Source organism: Rhipicephalus sanguineus, chromosome 1 (genome assembly GCF_013339695.2).
Source record: "Rhipicephalus sanguineus isolate Rsan-2018 chromosome 1, BIME_Rsan_1.4, whole genome shotgun sequence".
In the NCBI taxonomy this organism is placed as follows: Eukaryota; Metazoa; Arthropoda; class Arachnida; order Ixodida; family Ixodidae; genus Rhipicephalus; species Rhipicephalus sanguineus.
In genome coordinates this window covers 165,094,201-165,117,439 of record NC_051176.1, presented here as the reverse complement: position 1 = coordinate 165,117,439, position 23,239 = coordinate 165,094,201, and the positions used below count along the sequence as shown (strand labels likewise).

Genomic DNA, 23,239 nt, shown 5'->3' with positions numbered 1-23,239 from the left:
ACAAATGAGACGCGCTTTCGTCTGCTCATTTTTCGAATGTATACGGTTTTCTGCCATACCGATGTTAAAATGAAACAAATACTGCGAAGTGCACGCCTCAGTCAGGTGCGACGTTGGCCACATAGCAGAAGCGGTCGGCCAATGGCAAGCAGCTTTACGAACGAAAATCTTTTAAAATTCAGCCCCATATTTTTTGGAACAGGACCCACCTCAGAGATGCGATGGCCGTTGTATGCTTTCGTCGCCCATGAGAGAAGTGCGGAGCAATACTCAAGGCCGCCTAGCTTTAATAAGAACCAACCTTTTTTTATTCTCCTGTTGGCGCTGTGTTCTCGGTTGGCTATGGTGTCGTTATTGGCGGCTAGATCGTTCGGAGTCTCACGACAGCCAGTCCCTCCCGCAACAAAAGAATTGAGGTTGCACTACCAACAAAATAAATTTATACATTACTAGTAACTGAAAGTGCTTATGTCGCTCTCAAGAAGAAATGCGCCCTGCCATTTAGGACATTTTTTTGCAGTTTGACTGATTGCATATAATACTTGTACAATGTCTATCATTCCACTCTGGCTGCAATCCGGGTGCCGCCGCGCGACCGCATTAGGTAAGAAGTGTAATAGTTAAATCACATAAAACAATACACGGTTAAGAAACAAGCTATCGCCCCACGGTCAACAAAACTGCGAAGAGAAGCAAGTAGACATTAACACAATGAATGATGGGAGCACTGCGTGGAGGATGGAGACAAATAGGCGACCGCTGTTCGTAACGTTTGCCGGCTCCTCTAATTAATTCCCGATCCTCGTCATATCCTATAAATGCTCATGTTCAGCTGCACCACGGGCTTCTTAAGCCTTCGTTTTCCTTTTCTTTAACACCTTATAAGGTGTTAGCAGGCTGCTACTAGGCAGCCTGAGTGTCCCGCACCGTACATGGTCAAACCGAGAGTGGTGTACCTCTGGGGGTCTAAAAGTGCTTCTTCATGGCGGCGAATTCTCAGTGCTGCTGTGACGAACTAGCGACGTTGATGACATCACGTGAGGGCTCACGATGTCGGCTGCTGTGACGGGCCGGCGTCAACTACGTCACAACGTCGTCAGGGCAGAAGACGCGCGGGGCGCATTCTGTTTGAAGACGGACGAGCGGGGGCCTATTTCGACTGTCGTGCGCGCGGTGACATACCGCCGGCTGCAGCTTCCGGCAGCAGCGCTATCTGGTGCGCGGACTGGTCGCCCATACCGGTTTCGATATCGCAAGCGCACGTGAGAGCCGTGCTGCTTTTGCAAGCGCGGCTGGAATTCTTGAATCTTGAGAATCGTGACCTTTTTGCCCGAGAAAAGCGGTGGCGACCTCGGTGCGAGCAACGGGAAGCGCGTTCCCGCGAGTTTTAAAGCCGTGGGCCACATGGACGACATGCATTCTCGGCGGCCGCGCACTTTTCACTGCTGGACTATCGAAGTGGTCCCGTCATTTCCATTTCAACGATCTCCAGTCATATCCTTGGTTTGTTTCTCACTCCACTGTTTTTGCTTCACGTCGATGTTGCATGCCAGAATAATTATGCGCAGCGCGGTATGTTTTCTCTCGCACGTCAATACCGCTGAGCACATTCCATTTATTTGTTCCTCGAGGTCAACGCGCAAGATGTATGTTGCACAAGATTAATGTCTGTACGTGGACAGGCACCTACAGTATGGAAGAGGAAATAACATACGTACCCACTTGCGCTCTTAGCATAGGTAACGTCTTAACTATAATAAATTCACTCGGTCGTCGCCTGAGCAAGGCTGTCCATACACTCGCGGAGCACTGAGCTCCTTGAGGTCATACGGACTGTGTGCTTCCTCGCTTTATGCGCACGTTTTGTTTGCTGTTTTTTTGTGCCTCCTCTCTCGTACCCGCTCTTCCTTATCATAATACGACGTAGCCAACCGGACCCTTAATCGGTCAACCCTGCCACTTATTCCTCTCTAACGCGGACTCAGTGAAAAGCCTGAAAGTAAGCCTTGGAGCTTAGCTTGGGGAAACTAAGAAATGAATGGGCGTCTTTCGCGGTGTTCGGCAGGAAAGTGTTCTCTCTTCTTCGAAAGCAATAACCTCTATAACTTACAAAGTTTGCGTCGTCGCATCCATGAGGATGTTATACATCTATGCATATTTCTTCATATAGTTGTCGCTTATCAGCGCCACTGTCCGGCAATAGTAGCACGGTGGTTTCGTCATCACCGGTGGTGGAGAAGTCAGCTTTCGTCTTCTTTCTTTGAATTCAGCCCGTTTGAAGGGGATCGGATGTGGTGGCGCATAGTATTGCTACAGGAGGATTTGAAATGTCGACCTAGGCGGGCAATTGCTCCGTCTGAGCATACATTTAAGCGACACTAGGGCATTGAACCCTCGCTCAGCAAATCACCGTGACCCTGGGAAGCGTAATAAGAAAACGTTAAGCTCCCATTCGAGACATTACGAAGCCCTGTGGAAGCACAAGTTGTTGCAGTGAAGTATGTGGAAGCTTCTTCATCTATCATCTCGAGAAGAGCACGCCCCTTCCTCCACATATTGGGCACGACCACAGAAAGTGTTCGATGTCTCTTGTTTCGTTGCACAATTTTCAGAGCAGTGATTCTGTACATCCCGTCTTGAGTAAATATGCAAGTGCATAGGCAAATCCTCCTATTCGATGCAGCAGTGTCGCTCTCTGTCGACTAAACCACATAGTTACGTAGGGCGTATGTGGCGGAATCAAAAGCGACAGGGAGCGAGCACTGGTGTTCAATTTCGTGACTGATATTTCTTCAGAGTTCTGACATTATATATGCGGGGGCGTGAGAACGCTGTTTCTGCAAGAGCAATAGTTTTGTCATTACCAGCGGTTGAAGTGGCCAGGGAAACCTTCGGGGGAAGAAATCTGTGTTGTTGAGGTCTTTAACTAATGATAGTGACTTTTGTGAAAATTTAATAATAATAATTGCTATGGTTTTACGTGCCAGAAGCACGATATGATTATGAGGCACGCCGTAGTGGAGGGCTTCGGAAATTTCGACCACCCGGGGTCGTCAACCTAAATCTAAGTACACGGGCCTTTAGCATTTCGTCTCCAGCGAAATGCGACCTCCGCGGCCGGGATCAAACCCGCGTCCTTTGATTTTCGTGAAAATTTGCTAGTCAATAAACCATGGCAGAGCTGCTACAACACAGGCTATGAGTCGGTAAGACGTCTGCAAGATACATGAAGAGGGATAGGTGCGCGGTTCTGTAACTGTAGCGATCGGTTTCCGGGCATCAGGCTGCTACGGAAGAATACTTGGAGTACAAAAAAAAAAAAAGAGAGGGGTGGGGGTGGGGTGGGGGACGAGCTCTCAAAGAACACAGTATAATTTTGCTGTAGGACTGTGCTGTAGAACACAGTTTGCGATACACAGCACACTCCGTGTGCTGTAGATAACTTATGGCGAATTCCATTGAGAGAACATGAGTAGGGGCGTCGTGCAATGAGGAGTGGGGGTGCGAGCACTGAGAGCATGGGCCACTCGATCTGCCATGGGAATGCGGCACGCACTCTGACAACAGGTGAGAGAATGACGAAAAATACGTCATGTGATCAGAACATTCGAAGCCCTGGCATTCTCTGCGGGACAGCAGCACAATACGCGAGAAATCTGTCGGTCACATGTGCGCCATTACCCCATTTGCAATTGCGTACTACGTTTGTGCAACGACGCATCCAGTAGACATAGCTGCGGGTACTTCGTAGTCGTCATCGTGGCTACTGGTATAAACAAAACGGCGCCAATACGCCCAGATCACTGGTGCTAGACTACACATGGTTGCTACCCTTGCCACGGCGCTCACCGGCTTAGGCAAAATAAAAACAAATAAGGAGAACGTGACGTTTAAAATGCACGTGACTCTCTTCGTACTACGCCTACTCCGCTTTCCAGGTGAGAACACTTTAAACTGCTCCTGGCAATAGCGCTCTCGCTCTACCACTGGATGACAATACTCTTACTCCTGTTCGACCACTGAAACACGCCGGCTCTGAAGACAGCACTTTCAGCGTGCTTTTGAGTGCTCCTGTTCTCCCAATGGAATTTGCCATTAGGTGGCAGCTTCGCAGAGACTCCGTGTACAGGGTCGACCACATCTAAGGTGAGCACCTGATTAGTATTCAAACCGCTAAATCTACAACGTTCATTGTGCTTCACGAGGGAAATGTCCGTTATATGACCTCTAATCATGGTTTCGATGAGCACAACAATAGTTTTCCGGATTATGTATTAAACGTCAGCTTCTACGAGGTCTTGAATGCTAATGAGGTGCTCACCTTAGACGTGGACGACCCCGTACACCAGTGCGTCGGTAACCTGCACACCATGTGTATGCTATGCTTGCACACAGAGTTGCTAATCTGCTGAATACTTTACCACGTATGCCACTAGTGCCACTCACCAGTTGTTTGCTATTAGCAGCACTGCTTGCAGCAGTCCACAAGAAAGACATTCGGCTGTGCCTGCTAATTTCTGTGAGCTCCGAATGAGGACGTGACGTGTTAAATAAAGTTGTTTCGCGCCCACTCCCTGGCGTCTCAGGCTCTCCTGACCTGGCTATTTGAGTCAGGTGAGTCTTTTTGCGACGAATCAGTGGCAGGTGTCGTTCTCACTTTTCTGCACCTGTGAACGCGCTTGGCGTTTTAAGCTCACGCTGCTCAAGAAAGATGCAATAGATAAAGGCTCCGTGAATGTCATCCTAAGGGGGCACAAGGGGGCATAAGGGCTCCGTTTAAAGTGTTCCATTTCCAGTTAAAGAAGGAGAACATCTAGTTCACTAGCATTTCACTGCAGCCAAATCACCTCCTACTGTGCTCCTCCTACGGGTCTACTAAAACAAACGCAAGCCACTGTGAGGCTGCGGTCCGTATAATTTCTTTTGGGGCAGCTTGGTCGGGCACTAGGGACTCTAAGCTGTGGTCTTCGGTCGTGCAGTGCTCAAATGTAACTGCTGCTCTACGCAGCTCTACGCAATGAGGTTTATGGGATATTTGGTGAAGACGGAGAGAAGGGTGCGGCGCCGCTCTCGTCATCGACAACGATTATCTGTAAAAAAATTGCTAGACCATCTCACAAATCACAAAACTTCAAGAAATGTCTTAACAGCGAAGCTGTTAAGCACGGCATGAAAACGTCTCTGCTCCGCAAAGAACTATCATCATCATGAACGGGTGTGTGCCACAGGATTTGAGCAAATCCCACTACTCACCACTCCGGCAGGGCCTTTAATAACCCTGATGGGTGAGAGAACGAGTGCAGAGAGAGAGAAAAAAACGAAAGAAAGAGAGAAATAAACAGAGAGACAGACAGAAAGAAAGATATAAAAAAAGAAGGAAATTCTTGCAGAAAAAAAATTCTTCACGAGGCGGGATTCGAACCCGCGCAGCCTGGATCCGAAGGCGAGCGTCCTAAAACCTCGGCTATCCAGGCACGCTAGCAGAGCATAGCATAGCCTTGTAGGGTATAGCAGGCACGTAGGCAAGGGTGGGGGCCTTGGGGACCCCCCCCCCCCCGAAATTCGTCCAGCCTTCTATATGCCTGGGCAACTTTTATTTTCTTTTTGCCATGGAAAGACTTTCTTTCGAACAATTAGGCTTTGCCCCCCCCCCCCCCCCCCCGAAAAAAAATCCTGGCTACGTGCCTGGGGTAGTGTAGCAAGGGGTTGGGAAAGGGAAGCGAGCGTGAGAAGGAGAGATGTGAAGGTGAGGAGGAGGGAAAGTAGGAGGGGAGCGAGTAAAACGTAGCACAGAACGAGTGAGATAGAAATAGAGAAAGAAATGCAGAATGAGAGAAGATGATCGAAAGGGAGAGAAAGAAAAAAGCCGGCAGATCCTACGCATTGTGGGAATCGATGTAATGCAAAGCAGCCAGCAAAGAGCTGCATGCATCGTCTTGTATGTCACTAAGGAAAATGGGTGTCATGGTTTTCATATTAACTCTTATTATTTATGTTCGTCACACAGTAACGTCGCGCAATACCAACTTCGGGGTAGATCAAGCTAGCGAAACGGCCGCCAGCGCTCCATGAGCGTGGTACGTAAGTAATGCTGTACATGACATGTCTGTCATGACTTTCATGTTAACTCGTGTTATTTATGTTCGTCACACAGTCACGTCGCAAGATACCAATTTTGGTGTATATCAAGCTATCGAAACGGCCGCCAGCGCACCATGAGCGTGGCACATAAGTCATGCTGTACATGACATGCGTGTCATGATTTTCATCTTAACTCGTGTTTTTATGTTCGTCACACAGTCACGTCGCACAATACCAATTTCGGGATAGATCAAGCTAGCGAAACGGCCGCCAGCGCCCCATGAGCGTGGCACGTAAGTCATGCTGTACATGACATGCGTGTCATGATTTTCATGTTAACTCGTGTCATTCATGTTCGTCACACAGTCACGTCGCAAGATACCAATTTTGGTGTATATCAAGCTAGCGGAACGGCCGCCAGCGCACCATGAGCGTGGCATGTAAATCATGCTGTACATGACATGCGTGTCATGATTTTCATTTTAACTCGTGTCATTTATGTTCGTCACACAGTCACGTCGCAAGATACCAATTTTGGTGTATATCAAGCTAGCGAAACGGCCGCCAGCGCACCATGAGCGTGGCACGTAAGTCATGCTGTACATGACATGCGTGTCATGATTTTCATGTTAACTCGTGTTATTTATGTTCGCTACACAGTCAGGTCGCAAGATACCAATTTTGGTGTACATAAAGCTAGCGAAACGGCCACCAGTGCACCATGAGCGTGGCACGTAAGTCATGCTGTACATGACATGCGTGTCATGATTTTCGCGTTAACTCGTGTGTTATTTATGTTCGTCACACAGTCATGTCGCAAGATACCAATTTTGGTGTATATCAAGCCAGTGAAACAGCCGCCAGCGCACCATGAGCGTGGAATGTAAATCATGCTGTACATGACATGCGTGTCATGATTTTCATGTTATGACTTGTCATTTATGTTCGTCATACAGTCATGTTACGCCATACCAATTTTGGTGTACATTCGATTAACCAAGCGACCAGGAGAGCACACAGTCGTAGGCGGCTAGATAGATAGATAGATGCGCTCAAAGTCGCAGAAGTTCGCTAAGAAATGCTTCGCATTTAAAAAAGTCACAGTTTCGCCGCAAGGGCGAAGCAATGAATGCGATAGCAAGAAATTAATGCTATACGACGTGAGGCTCGCCAATGGATACTCTCAGTTTGAACAGCGCTCCTGTTGTAAAGGCGGCTGAAGCAGCGAAGGAAACTAGCGTGCTTCGAGTGTCGAGCTGTGACACTTGACAGTTCGCGCTCATCTTCTGTTTGTTCGTTTAGCGGCGTCCCTTGAGCTCGAGTGACTTTCGTACGCTCCGTAACATGAGCGCGGACATCACGGTGAAAGCGTGAGACATTCCTCTTCCCCTCACCACGAGAAAACCGCGCGAGCACACAGCGGAAGGGCAAGGTTCTCTCTGCGCAAATATAAGAAGCGAGCGAGCTCGCCGACGACTTTTAAATGCGCCCGTCGCGCTCCTAGCGCCATCTCGCTGGTAATGAAGAAACGCTTATTATCGCCTGCCGTCTCTGAGTCCGTCCAGCGGGAAAGGGTGTGTATATAACGCTCGCCGTTAGCTACGTGGAGGATCTGCGTTTCGTGGCGTAGTGAATAGCGCCACTCGCTGCGGAGCAAGAGGTCCCTGGTTCGATTCCGCGCTTCGAAAGCATTTTTCTCAATTATTTTTTTTGGGGTTTATATATATATATATATATACATACCTATACATATACGGTGCATGACGGCGGCGACGGCGACGGCAAAATCCAGTCGAGACTGTCCATATAATTGCTATCGCAATAATAGAGAGAGAGAGAGAGAGAGAGAATGGGATAGAAAGGAAGAGGAAGCAAGCATCGCGTCGTCTAGCGACCAGGTACCGCACCACCTGGCCAAGCCGAGCATGCACAGTAGCTAAGTCACGCCCACCGACGGAGACATCGCGCGCAACCTCCGCTCTACAGTGCATAGCCTGGCTGCGCCCAATCGTGCCGAGACAGTCATGGGGCGTCCTGAGAAAGTGCGTACTCCCGAGACGGAAGCCGCGCATTTTGAAGCTAGACTTGTCGGTCGACGGGGAGTACGAGTGGCGACGGGCCCGTGCTTCGCTGTGCCAAGCTTTTCGCGACTCAGTGCAAACTCCCCGCATTTTTTAACGAAAATAAAACAAGAGAAAAAAGAAAGACAGCATGAGTGCTAAATTAGCTAAATCGCTGCTTTATCCTACACGCTGTGGACAGTTGCGAAAGTCGTTAGTACGCACAGAAATGAAAATGGGTATTACTATTATTATTTTATTATTATTTGAACGCAAAAGCCTTAGATGCCTCATCAAACGCGAAAATTGACCGTCGGCGTACCGCGGCGCCGGGCACAGCACGAGTGATGCAAAAAATCACCATCACGTGATGACGTCACCATATGACGTGGTCATTACGTCACAGATAGCAAAAATTTGTGACATCATTAAATTTGTGACATCATTATGACGACATGAATTCTGGCCTGACGTCACGTGACGTAACGCCACATGATGCCGTCATCGCATTACATCGTAGCTTGGTCAAAGGTGGGCCGATCACGGAGGCAGTGCAAAGCCAGGACAGGTGCCTCCGATCCTGGAGGCAGTGCAAAACCACGCTAGGTGCACAAAGCTTTCGGAGAGTGGCGGGGCAGGATGAATACATCGAGTGAGAAGAAAAAGAAGATGGCTTTGGCCTTCAAGTCGTCTTTGGTGAATGCATAAGGGACCATATGAGTTATTATTATTATTATTATTATTATTATTATTATTATTATTATTATTATTATTATTATTATTATTATTATTTCATATACATATAAGGACAGAAAGAAAACAAGGCGAGAACAAGCTGACAACTGCCACTGAGAGTTCACAACGCCCGCCTGCTCTTTCGAGAGGAAGGAATAAATAGAGTGAATGAAGATACGAAACGGGCACTGTGAAATCGTGCAGGCCGTGAAACAGATATGCACGATGAATGTTTTCTGATATAGACACAGCCAACATTCTTTGCACGCACGAAGTAATTACTAATTGCCACTTTTGCACACGGAAACCACAAGGTAAGTGATACAAACCCTCCCCTTTGCCCCTTATCCGGTATCTTAAAAAATTAAAAAATAAAGGAAGAAAGAAAGAAAGCGGTATTAGGAGTCTTCGTTTCAGGTTCTTATCTGTCTTTTGTCGGTGTTCTTTTTCTTGTAGTATTTTGTAGAGCTTGTGTTCAGAAGTCGTGATAAGAAACTAGTCTAGCCGTTAAGTGGAGCTTGAGTAATAGTTGATCCCTTACAGGTGCATTAACTTCTCAAGGAGATGCCCATCAACCATTCCTCTCAGTGTTCTCTTCAAGAAACGACAGAGCACTGCCTTCCGCTTGATTTATTGCTAAAGGCGTTTCCTGGTAAAACCTTCGAAGCATATTAGCCCTCCGGTGAGAGAGTTATGTAGGTCGAGATTAACCTGGGCGAAAAGAATAAACGGCAAAGCAACAAATATACAAGAGCAGACAAAAAAAATCTATGGTGCTTAACCTAGAAACTATTCATGAATATTAACGCTTAAGATGGTTAACTACGGGCTCTCTTATGGATGGATGAACTCACGCCAGAATGGTCCCGGCGGCAGACCACAACGAGACCACTTGACTTGCAAAAACGCAGCATGGTGTCTACGAAGTTCTCCCTCTCTACCGTCCGCATCGTCCCGTCGCACGGAAAAACAAAGCGCGAAAAGTAAAATAAAGAAAAAAAAAGGGGGGGCGGGGAGTGCTGGTGTCCGAGAGGCCAGCGTGCCTGTCTAAATAAATAGGCGTGGCTCACTTGACCGCGCGTGTCTCGCGTCTGAAGGCGCGTTCCGGCGGCGTGCGCAAGAAACCCGAGAAGAACAACCTTAACGGGACCCTGCAACGGAAACTCGCCGAAGCAGTAGTTCCTTTGCTTTTCCTTCACTCTCCTTCTCCGTTTGTCAGTGGGTCGTATGATGCCCCCCCTGCAGCGGATGCAGCACTTGCGATACTCGGGGAGTCATACGGAATGAAGCGACACGCCCTTTTGTTGTGTTCGCCTTCCGACCGACGAACCTTTGAACATGTACCAGCCGTGGCCTTTTTGTCTTCAAAATGCGCGTAAAAATTATTGATGACTCGCTAAACAACCCGTGAGAGAACTTTGGTGGGTTAACGAGGTGCATTTAGTTTTAAACAGAGACGTACCGGAAAGATAAAAGTGTGGGGTTTACCGTTCCGAAACTGCGCAGTGTGCTACGAGGGAGGAAAAAAAAAAAGAAGACAGCGGAGTTGGTTCCCGCTTTCGTGACGTCTTTTGTAATGAGCACTTAAGTAAAAATTAACGCGCCTTGCACTAAGTCGCGCAAGGCTGGGCCACAGCACCTAGCTGGTCCTCGATTGGCTAGGCTTTTATCCTCGCCTCTCTCTTTCCCACCCCTTGTTATACTATACTAAACACGGCTATGCTTGCTCTCTTTTTTTTTCTATCTTTTTTTCTCTGTTTATTTCTCTCTCTTTCTCTCTCTGTCTATTTGTTTCTCTGTCTTTCTATCTTTTTTTTTCTTTCTTCCCTCATTTCTCTCTTTCGGTTTCTTTTAACCTCTTTCTTTCTTTCTCTCTCTCTGCACTCGTTCTCCCCTCCTACCTTCCCTCCTCCGCACCGTCACATCACTCCTCCTCACCCTCACTTTCCTTTCCCACACCCTTGCTATATACTATACAAGGCTATGCTATACTCTGCTAACGAATATTTGTTTCATGAATGACTGCAAAAACGTAACAAAAAATGTCACACGGTGGTGAAATAAACTTTAAACTTCAAAGTTCAATCGTGCCTGGATATCCGTGTGGTTACAACGCTCGCAATCGGATCGTGGGTACGCGGTTTCGAATCTCGCCTCGCCAAGAAATCTTTTTTTTTTTTCGCCAAGAATTTCTTTCTTTCTTATATTTCTTTCTCTCTCTCTGTACTAGTTCACTCGCCCATCAGAATTGTTGCGTCCCAAGCCAGACAAATCGGCGCAAGTGTTCCGGAGCGAAGCAGAAGAGGACGAAGAGAGTGCGTGCCGGTCCATGATGACGACAATTTTCTATCTACGACACACGGCAAACATGGAGCATAACAGCTCTGCTGTAATGCTAATTGCTGGAGTTTTACGTGCCAAAACCACGATATGATTATGAGGCACATCGTAGTGGACTCCGAAAATTTTGACCACCTGGGGTTCATTAGCATGCACCTAAATATAAGTACGCGGGCTTCTAGCATTTACGCCCCCGTCGAGAACGCAACCTCCGCGGCCGGGATCGAACACGCGACCTCCGGATCAGCTGCCGAACACCGTACCACCGCGGCAGCAGCACTTAAATATATAAGGTACAATTCGCGCAAGTAAAACAAGGTCAAATGCCATTGTTGGTTGGTTGGTTGCTAAGGGAATAGCTCAACCCACTACGGGGGATCGGCCACGAAGCGTGCGGCAGTAGACTTGCGCTTGAACTATTTTGTAACAACTTCTTTTTCTTCCTTATGCCAGAACAAAAAAACAAAAATCGTGCGTGACGCGCATGTTTCAATACGAATAGCTGTCGTACATGCAGATTCGAAAATCTCAAGTCTGCGCAAGTATCGTCATGCAAGTGTGCACACAAAATTTTCGCAAATATTCATGTACCAACTAACGTGAGGATTGCGTGCCGTATATTCAAGGCGATTGTGCAACACTCGGCCTCTTCGTGTAGTGTCTGCTATACAGAGCGTTTTCTTTTACAGCTAAAGCTGTTATGAGATCAAAACGACGGCCGTTTTTGGCGCCGTAGTTGTCAGCCGCCGCCGCCGCCGCCGCCGCAGCCGGGGTCGGTAACCGCTATCGCGCGAAAAAAAAAAAAAAAACCGAAAAAATATCCAGGATGGAACGGGGCTCGAACCTGGACCCTCTACGTCAGAGCCCAGTATTCTAACTCAGACCATGCCGGTGCTTGAAACTGCTTTGTAAAAAGACCCTATTATACAGGTTTCATGTCGGGAAGGGACCACATTAACATATGTAATATAGCGTGGTAGAAGAGTAAAATAACAACCAAGCGTCACACAATGCGAATTGGACAACGAGGGGGTTGTTGATTGCTTCCAACTCATTACAAAGAGCCCTGCCATAATTCTTCATCGTCATCAGGCACAGCATCAACAAAGTGCACATAATGTCTTACAGGCGTTTAGCGGGTACCACGGTTTTCCGCAGAATGACGAAAAATGGCATAGTGGCTGCTTCCCTACTTCACAAAAATTATGATGATTTATAGCGTAGTGGGTTCCTCGCAAGTGCACTTCTATTGGTTGTCAAGGAAGCCCATAAGGTCCCCATGATCCATTTCCGCAAGGTCTCAATAAAGTTCTTTCCCTATCTGTCTCTCTCTTTCTCACGTTAACGTATGTTATATAGCGTGGTGGGAGAGTGAAATAACGACCGGGCGTCCCACAATGCGAATTACGTAACTAGTGGTCGTTTAAAGGGGTCATGAACCACTTTTCCAAGTAATGATCTAATGACCTCAGTATCAGAGTTTACTGCCTCCCGAATCGATTGCCGCAAAAATTTCTCGAATCCGTCAAAAATGAGCGGAGTTACGGAGGTTTGGCGCACGCTCTCACCGCTTTCTCTCTTTTCTCGTGCCGACGAGCGCACTGGAAGCTAGACAGGGAGGGATGGCACGGGGGTAAGGAGTTACGTCAGCGCGCGTCATGAAACGCGATCGCTCTCCCGCTGTGATTCGTGTGCGCGAGTGCGGCTACCGTGTAAATTTAGCAGACTGAGGAGTGCTGCGCGGGCAAGTGGCGGCACACCGTGGCAAGAAGCTCATCTCATCCGGCTATCGGCCAATAAGCATGCTATATCTCTTGCGACGTAAACTGGCAGATCCGCGACGTCAACGTGCAGACGCCCCGCCCACCGACGAGAGTGAGAACCGGCCTCTGTTTGAAAAGAGGGCGCCTGAAGAAACGGCAACTTCGCGCTCCGCTTGTGACCTTTACGCGGCGCGCACGACTGTAATATTTTGCAGAGCAGTTCATAGCCGTGTCAGCTTTCCGCAGGATGTGTTTTTTCAACAAGCCCAAGGGGTGCTTCATGACCCCTTTAAAGCTTCCAACCCATTACAAAGGACTCAGCCATAATTCTTCATCGTCATCAGTCGCCGCATCAACAAAGTGCACATAATTCATTACAGATCTGTAACTGGTACCTCGCTTCTCCGCAGAATGACGAATAATGGCGTAGTGGGTGCTTCCCAACTTTACAAAAATTATGATTTATGGCGTAGTGCGTACCTTACTAGTGTAATTGTATTAGTAGCCCCGTAGCCCCAGAGAGTTTACAACGAGCTCAAGAAATTCCGCTCTGCCAGCTTTCGCTGTGACTGTGCTGCGCTTTCCGCGCAGGCCTGGCGCAGGCCTGGTGTTTTCTTTTTTTCACGGTCGCCTTTTCTCTACGCTCCTCCTTCCATCTTCCTTGCCCCCTTCTCCTTTGCGTAGGGTAGCAAACCAGATGTCTCCATGTTGGTTAACCTGTCTGCCTTTCCCTCATCTTCATCTCTCTCTCTCTCTGTGTCTATCTAGCAGTAACGTTATACTTTTTCTGCAACAAACTTCAGAAATGACATTTTTCGGGTGAAGAATGAAATCATTTACTATGAAGAGTTGTTCAATGCACACCGTTCGCTTTTGTTTCTTTTTTATTCTGTTGCGAATTCACCTTCTATAAGCCCTCTCCTACTTGCTTAGCTAGCAATGGTGCTTGCAGTAATGTACAAAAGAATAAGTGTTCGTGAATTCAATTTTGTTTCTCATTTCTCACACAGTTGCAAGCAATGACGGGCACGCCTAAAAGCGTCTAGGAAAAAGGTACTCGGTCTTATATGTTCCGTTACTTGCTGCAGAACGCCAGGTTTTACGCCGTCACAACCAGACGTATACATACGCCCGTTACATGTGTAACGGGCCTACACCTGTTACGTTCAGGGGCGTAGCCAAGGGGGGGGGGGTTGGGGGGGTTCAAACCCCCCCCCCGAAATTTTTCAATTTTGCTTGCGCATATATACACGCACACATACAAACGCACGCACGAACATACATAATGTATGGTTGAACCCCCCCCCCCCCCCCGAAAAAAATTTCTGGCTACGCCCCTGGTTACGTTGTATTCTGTCTGCCAAAAACTGCGCTCGTGCCGGGACCCGTTATCTAGGCTGATCCTCGTCTGCCGGTATTGGCTTCGAGGCATTCTTGGCGTACTGACAAATGCTGTTCACGGCACCCGGAAAACTTGGCGAGGGCGAAAGATGCCGGACTGTCTGCAACAGTCGAGCTGCAGGTGAAGGGGCGGCCGAGGTGAGGAGGGCAGGCGTGAGGGGAGGAAGCCACGGGTCTTGTGCAAGGCCCCAGCACCAGGCTGTCTGCGACGGCGGCCAAAACTGTGCGCGTACGCACGTCTGCATGCAGGGACGCACGGCGATTCTTGGCAGCCACTTCAACTCGGTGGCAGGTGCGAGTCCCCGGGGGGTGCCATGTTAAGGGAAGCAGCCGCATAAACAACCACAACAAAGGACACAGAAGCCAGCGGGTGCGGCGGAAGGTGGCGGCGCCCATTGTATAAACACCGCGCAGGGGGCTGGCATTATGTACCACTTTTACGCATTTTTTCCCCTAACGAAGCGTGTTTGAGTGTGCGTCCTTGTAATGTTCGTGAGTCGAATGAAAAAATTCGTTCTTCGTTTCCTCGAAGATTCAGTGGCCAGAACAAACCAAAGCGACACACTTCCGTTGCCTCGGGTTGAGACCCGTCGGGAATTGTGGCTTGAACTGTGACCAAGTATATAGTTGCACTGTGCGCGTGTATACAAAATATTCTGCACCTTCTACGACCTATAAGTTACTAGCTCTGGTATCAGGATGCTGTAGAGTCCCCCCTCCCCCCCCCCCGCCAATTCACTAAGTAATGAAGCTTGTTAAATAATAAGACTCCGGGTAGCGTTGTACAAAATTCACTTTGACCAGTGAAGCAAAATGGAATGGACAAAAGACGGCTCAAATAAAACATTCTTGTTACATGTATTTTCAATACACCGGTTATGTGCAATATACTTTCAGTCGTACAGTTCGAAATTACACTGCTGTTATTGCTTGAAATGTACAAAATAGCATGCCAATAGGCATCGATCTTGTGTAGCATTCCTGCAGTGGTTGGAACTGCTGACAAGCATGCCGCCCGCTTAATTGACCTTCTCGTTAAAACTGCTGGCCGTGTGCACAGACCTCGCGCTTTCAGAAGAGCCGTGAACTTTTGGCGGCGGACCAAACAGCGGCGGCTTGAATGGCATGTTCTTGTTCTTTGCCATTTTCGTATTGTATACAAGGGATTCGGTGTTCGTCGAGACCTTGATGGCCACATTGCCGGCTGTCCTCTCGTCTGTCAAGCGCCACAAGTTCGAATCCTTGCTTTTCTCTGTAGTCTTTCGGGGAACAATGAAGCCGGAGCAAAAGAGGGCGGTGCGTGCACTATGGGGGACTAGCAACAAAAAGAAAAAAAAAAAGGTGTATAATGAGAGCTACTACTACTGGTCATACAGAATGCAGTGCGAAGGACAACAGAACGCTCCGAGACAGCTTTCTTCTGGTCACGCTCTTGGCGTTGAGCCGTAATTGACGACTTTGCTTTTTTGTCGTAGTAGTTTTGTACTGCGATTTGTCTTTTGCGTCGACAGCTACAGCGATGTCAATAGTCTGTACTGGCCATGATAAAGTGTTCGCATCGGCTGCGTGCCGATTGTGCATACTAATGGTCGCTGCTATCTTGCGCGTGTATATATTCATTTGCGTGTTCCAGTGGTGTCAGAAATAAGATATGTAATGGCTGTTCGGCCATGGATGCGGTGAATGGCTGTTCGGCAGCTTTCGCGTGTGACTTTTGGCATTGTGCCGCAGAGCCCACTTCCCGAACACTGTGACGAACAGCGAAATTGCTCTTTCATCAGACAATTTATGCAACGAGACGTCGAATATGGTGTTGGGCAGTGGCCAAACCCTTCGTTATTGATCGTTAGAAAAACACGAAAACACACAGTTTCAATTTGGTTCCTGTTCCACTTGGTGCGGCGGCTTGCCAGCTTTCTTTACATTTTGTTCTAGACAGCCAAAACGTACGGCATGCTATCTCCAGTTGCTCGACATAGAGCATCAATCAAAATGAAGGACTCGTGCCAGGGACAGCATTTCCTAGTGATAAGCACGGAAGGGATCGCAAGGCGCCATAGTTTCGCGTGTCCTTGACCCAACTCGTGCGGAGGACATAACCAAACAAGGAAAGGGTTGCATGCATCTCAGAAAGTGCGTGCCTCTGAGTGTGAACCAAACTGCTGTTATTGGGATAACTTGTTTAGCTCTTAGTTTAGCAAAGAGGGGTCATTTCGACTTGAAAGCGCCATCACCGTACCAATCGTCCTATCTGCATTTGGTACAACAACAATTCAGGTACAGATGGGTGTCACGATTATCCTTTGGCCATCATTAGTGTCCTCTGCTGTAATATTGCAGTGTTTATACAGCATCTACACTAGCTAACTGTCATGTCACATTTCGTTTTCGCGTGTCTGTTTCTATTACACCAAATATTCGAGCTTGATATTGGCAGATACGGGTAGTGCAGGAACAGGAGGCTGCTAAAACCCTAGTTGGTACACCTCGGCTAAATTTAGTTAATTGTAAGGAAGCAGAAAGACGACGGAAACAACGGTCTCTATTTTTTCTCACCAAGCTGAACCGAAATACCTAGTGCGAATTATACGCCCTAGTAGATGTCCCTTTGCAACGAAAGGCTACATGCCTGTATAAGGAACCATTGAACGTTTTATATAAAATTTGTGTTCCGAAATCACTTTACCTGCTAATGTTAATGAACCCAGAGCGAATAAGGCACTTGTCGCCGCTCATACTGGCCATTCAAGGGATGGGCATAATAAAGATGTGCTTTAATCCTACCACTCTTAATGCAGTGAACGAGAGTGGAAGCTTGGCCGAGTTGGTGACAGTGCGTCGCACAGCGCATAAGCCTTTTTTTTTCTTTTTGTTTTTTGAAAAAAGTACAAAGGAGAAGAAAGAGTGCTAACTTTCCGCTGACTTTTACGTTTCAGAAGAAAAGATACAAAGAAAAGAAAGTCAACAGAAACCAGTTATGTCGAAGACAGGTCCAATCGCTTAGAGCACGTGCACACGACTGCCTTAGAATCGGTCCAGATAAAAACGCTCAAGCCGGGAGACCATAATAAAATGGGTGGTTAACGCAGCAGTCACTGAGCGTACAAATATTTTCGGCTTCAATTCACATGTTAACTGGGACCTACGCCTTGCAAATACAGAGGACTCATCAAGAAGGGGGGCGCAGCCAAAATCGTGGCAGTGAATGTCAATGCGGTGTAGTACAATGCAGTGCAGGGCAGCTGTCATCACACCCTCGACAAATCTTGACGAGACCAGTGTCTAGACACATGCTGAAGCAGAATCGCGAGTTGGGCTAGTTGGTGGATGTTCATCGCAACATAATTGACAGCGCAACGGTGTCCTTTACTTCTTTCTGTCCGTGTTTAACCCGTTGCGCTGTCAATTATATTACGATGAACAGTGTCTAGACGGCGAGGCTGTGACAGGGAATACAGAAGGCAGCTGAGCAGTGGTTTTCGGCTACTCTGACAGGTCCCAAGGTGAACACTTGTAGGTGAGTCGAGTATGTCGTGTTCAAGTACTTCGGAACAAGTGACCTGACGTCTGCAGATAGGATGGAGCTCTTTGACTTCGATCGTGGTACCTTTAAGCTGCATCCAGTATTTTTTATATGTTCAGGACCTTTTGCGTCCATCTCGAGCAACGCAATCCTAGTAATCGAAGCATGTTCAGCGCTGTTAAGAAATGTGAACGTGGGATGCCACTTTTACATCACGGAAGGTCATTACTGGTCGAACGCTCACTTAAACGCAAATGATGAATCAAGAGGATCTGGGAAGCCGCCGGACTCGATCATCTTCGTAGCGCACCGTTTCTGTTCAAAGCCGGCTGAGAGGCTCCCAGACTGTCAAAAGACCCCCTCCTATCATCATCATCATCATCATCATCATCATCATCAGCCTGTCTACGCCCACTGCAGGGCAAAGGCCTCTCCCATGTTCCGCCAATCAACCCGGTCCTGTGCTTTCTGCTGCCACGTAATACCTGCAAACTTCTTAATCTCATCTACCCACCTGATTTTCTGTCTCCCCCTCACGCGTTTGCCATCTCTTGGAATCCAGTCAGTTACCCTTAATGACCACCGGTTATCCTGCCGACGTGCTACGTGCCCGGCCCATATCCATTTCTTCTTCTTGATTTCAACTATGATGTCATTAACACCCGTTTGCTCCCTGACCCACTCCTATACATTGCTTCAAAGTGCTCATACTGAAGTGTCTGAGGGTGAAATGGGAGGTAGCTGTTGAAAAATCCGACAGACACTGCGGTAGCCTGGGGGAGGAGGGTGAGTTCAAATCCCCTTGAAATTTTTCAGTTATGCACGTGTATATCTATACGAATCCATATAAACACACGCACGAACATACATAAAGGGTGGTTAACCCTTCACCCCCCCCCCCCCCCCCCCCACACGTCCCTCAAACTTTTTGGGCTACGTCCCTGCCGACAGGTATAAAGAACGCTGAATGTAGCCGTATCATCGGCGTCGAGTGCTTACACCAGCCAGCGTTTGAACTCATACGCACAAAAACATTAACTCAAATGTAGTTAAATTACTTCAGCGCTAGACACCGCTTCCTGTGAGCAAAACTACGCGATAAATATGTTAGATCTACCTTCAAATTTTTAGGAACCTTGACTACGAGTAACCTGACCATATCACATTACCTATCTTCACCCCTACCACTTGTCGAAATTAAATGTACACAAGTCACTCATTAACCCTACCGTGCAATAAAACTATTCGCATTAGGGCGCAGCTCCAAGGCGCATGTTCCTGCGTGGAGCGTGGTCCCCCGTTGGCCCTCGCCTTATCCGCCTGCCTCGCGCGGCTCGAGCCACGCGACGGCTTTCTTTTGCCGGGACCAGCTGGATTACTCTGGAACATTCGCCTCCAAAACAAAAAATAAAATAAAAACAAATAACAAAAATGAAAGGGAATGATATAATAAAATAAAACAAAAATATACCAGCGAGGTCTGTGTATTTTCGCTGGTATGTTGTAGGTCCCAAAAGATACGATATGCTAACTAGCTCAAGTCGAAGCTCGTCTAAAATTTATGCGTTTGCTTACGTTACACTGTTTTTTGGTGACCTGACTGTCTCTATATGGCCTGGCCCCGTGAGGCTCTTTGCACGCGAAATGTCTTAGTTTGCACAAATGTGACATCACTTCATGAATATGTATTTGACTGTCGCGTTATTGTGGAACCTTTACTCTGTACCAGGGATCTCAAGCTTACCTTAGCTAGCGGTTCGCAGTCCCGAAATTTAGTCTCGCAGAGGGTCAGGACAGTGAAAAATGTGGAAGCGGCGGGGGAGGGGAGGGGAGGAGGGAGTAGATTGAACAAAATATCAGCTGACACTGTCGTTTAAAAGACGCCCATCCCGTATCCGATATATGGGTCATTCCGGAAGGGTATTTGGCGTCAGGATTCGAGAAACATATCGGTACCGGTCTTCAGAGTGACTCTGAACATAGACTATGCTCTTAAATATAGAGTTTTCGTTCCGCGGTAATGTTTCAAGACAAGGTGAACGCGTGAGGTGCCTCACACACACACACACACACAAAAAAAAAAGTGCTTAAGACCAGTCACGTCTGTGCAGCTTACCTGAACAAAGCGTTATTAATCGCAATAGGCGAGAAAATAATACGAGTTCCATTCAGCAATGGTACAAACAGTCGCAAAACCATTTTTAAAAAATGCGGGACGAAGACAGTCATCTGCGGGCCGAGCCGCTAGCGAAAGGTCGGCGGGCCATCCCTGTACCATCTCTATACACCGCAGCCTCCTTTGTGCTATGCGTCGTAACACATTTTTTTTTTTTTTTCACTCTCCTCATTGTTGTGTGTTACTTTCGGGCCAGCAGGAACACTCGGCGTCACGGCTAGGCGATCGCACGGCAGCTAAGGTATATGACGGTAGTTTAGCCCAATTTAAACGCTCTTTCTTCAAATTCACATTGCCTATACCTTTGCTTAATAACCCGAAACAATTTTCGAAAATGATCCTACCAAAACAACTTAAAGCATCTATATATACCTTGAAGACAATATGGTGCCCCAATTTCCATTATTGAAGCAGGGGAAACACTTAATTCTGCAATATGTTATCACTAAAGAACTTGACAGTGACCCCCCACGTTTCCCACCCTTTGAGTACCGCGTTATGTCACGCATCACATTTTGGCCCGAAGGTACTGCGAAAATAATTTATTCGTTAAAGCTAACTTTATCTGCTTGTCCGGACGGCATCGAGCCAAAAGTTCTGAAAAATACTACATGCATATATGCATGAACAAATGTTATCTTGTCCCACATTTTTCAACAGCCTCGCGATTGGAAGTTGGGTAAGACTGTTCAAGTTCCTAAGAAAGTGCCGTAACTGCCACCCAATTTATGTTGCTAGAGTTGCTAGTGTCTGCTTGAAAATCATGGAGCACGTCCATGTCATTTACACCCAAACCGTCAACTTTCTAAATTTCGGTGACTATTTCAATCCAAGTCAAAATGGGTTTCAAAAATGCTTCTCATGTGGAACTCAACTCGTACCTTTCCTTCGCGACATTCATACTAACGTTAATCTAAACATACCCGTTATCGTCCCCTTCATTGATTTAGAAAATGCATTCACAAAGTCCCACTCTCGCGACTTCCCCTACATCACCTTGTCTACTGGCAGCAGTTGCTGCATGCAAATAATACTTTTTCAAGTTTATCCCCTCTTTTATGTCGCGTGCCACAAGGCACGGCACGGTCTTGGGCCCACTCCTTTTCCTAATTTACATTACCCACCTGCTTAGTAATATTTCGTCAACGATGCGCCTGTTCGCAGATGACTACGTCGTTTATCGCCCGATCACTGACGTAAGCGGTAATCGATCACTGGCGTAGAAACAATTTGCGCAAATTAAGTGAATGTCACAATGCCTGGCTTCTGAATACTAACAAATTTTTTTGGTTTGCTTTCATAGGCGACATGAGTACTCAGCAGTTAAATACTTTATTAACGACAAAAACATCACTTCACAATTTTGAGCAAATTACCTAGGCATTACTCTCTTCAGCAGTGTTGGCGGTAACGCGTTACAAGTAACGTCGTTACCGGTAACGCGTTACTTTTTTCAGTAACTTAGTAACGTACTCGTTACTATTTCAGAACTGTAACGGGTAACGTACTTTCGTTACCATTTTTCGGTAACGTGAGGTGTCACGTTACTCGTTACTTTTCATTCCAATTATCCATGGTCTTACACAAAACTCATTCGTCTTGTAGGAGCGCCTTTCTTTGAGCTCGCCCCGACGTTATTTTGTTGCTGCTGCGGACTGCTGTCGGCCCGCCAAGCGTTGATAAAACGACCCCGCACGGGGTCCTTTTTTGCGCAGGGGAAATTGTAATGGGGAGCAAATTACCGAAATGTATTAATTAGATATGCTATAGCTTCGACTACCTTGCTATCGAGGTTCAAGTTGTCGTTCAATGTCGACGAAGCGAAGCGTTACGCGGTGCTCGTAACCGTCAAAAGCGAACTGTCGAGATCTGCTCTGCTTGAGGACATCGACTCGGTGTGAGATCCAGCACAAAGAAGGATGACTTCTTCGTAAATGCCTTTTGAACCTAATCGCCAACTGAAGATGAGCGGCTGTCTCGGTACCTTTGATGACGCATGGCATCGTCAAGGAAAGCTTTCCGCGCGCTCACCAGCTCTTCCTTAAAGTGAATACAGGAGTACCATATAGTGCGTCCGTCGAGCTCCTATTTAGCGTAGGTGCGGACGTATTAGCTAATAAACGAGTCAAGCTGTCCGATTAAAGCTTTGAAACGCAGCTGTTGCGTATATTCAGCAGTTTCTAGTTACATTAGGAAGCTGTTCCTGCAATACTCTAGCACTGCTCATAAACTTCGTATTCAAAATTAGTTTTGCTTCTTGTTATTTGCAACTGCGCCTTTGTTTCTGGTTATTGAAATCCTGAGCAAGCGACGCTGACCTTGAACACTTTCACATACGCAGTCACAATATTTGAGGCAATTATACAGGTCATATTGGAAAAAAAAAGAACTTGTTTATGTGCGCAAATACTTTTCCCCAGATTTATGCCATTTAAGCATTCTTTTATTGCTACAAAATCTGCGCATTTATTTTGGTAGTAGAAGCACGCCGTCATAATTACTGCAGGCTTGTTCAGTGGTGTTTTCATTGCGGAGAGCGTTGGTGATGAAATCGATCACTTTGTGTTTAATGACCCATTCCGAAAAATAGCTTCCCCATGTGCCACGCAGTTAGAAGCCATCACACGTAATTATACAGGTAACTTTAGGCCACTATAATAGTGCGAAGTTACGGCAGATTTGTGCAAATTGTTCTTGTTTAATCAGTATTTCGGGTAAAATTTTTGCTTGGGCGACAACTTTAATGTTACATGTGAATAGGAGTTTTATAAAGTTGCTATTGTAGGTTACTGAGTTGAAAAAGCACTGATTAATATTTCTGACTATGGTGTAACGGCAGAAGTAACGTCCGTTACTTTTTTTCGGTAACGGTAACGGTAACGCGTTAACTTTTTTTATGGGTAACGCAGGGCGGTAACGCGTTCCTTTTTCTTTAGCGTAACGAGTAACGTATTTAGTTACTTTTTTTCGGTAACGCATACAACACTGCTCTTCAGTGACCTAACTTGGGTAACACATATACCCAAGATCGCTGACGACGCTAAACGCACTTTACGTTACCTCAAACGGAATCTAACACGTGCTTCCCCTTCTGTAAAACCATTAGCTTACAAAACACCAATCCGATACAAGTTAGAAAATATTTGCTCTGCTTGGGACA

General features: G+C 47.0%; 1 protein-coding gene across 2 annotated transcripts in view; it reads right to left on the bottom strand.

Moving 5' to 3' along the window:
- Positions 1 to 23,239, bottom strand: part of LOC119401541 (protein NDNF-like) — a 202,419-nt gene that overhangs the window by 43,465 nt on the left and 135,715 nt on the right. The window lies entirely within an intron of this gene.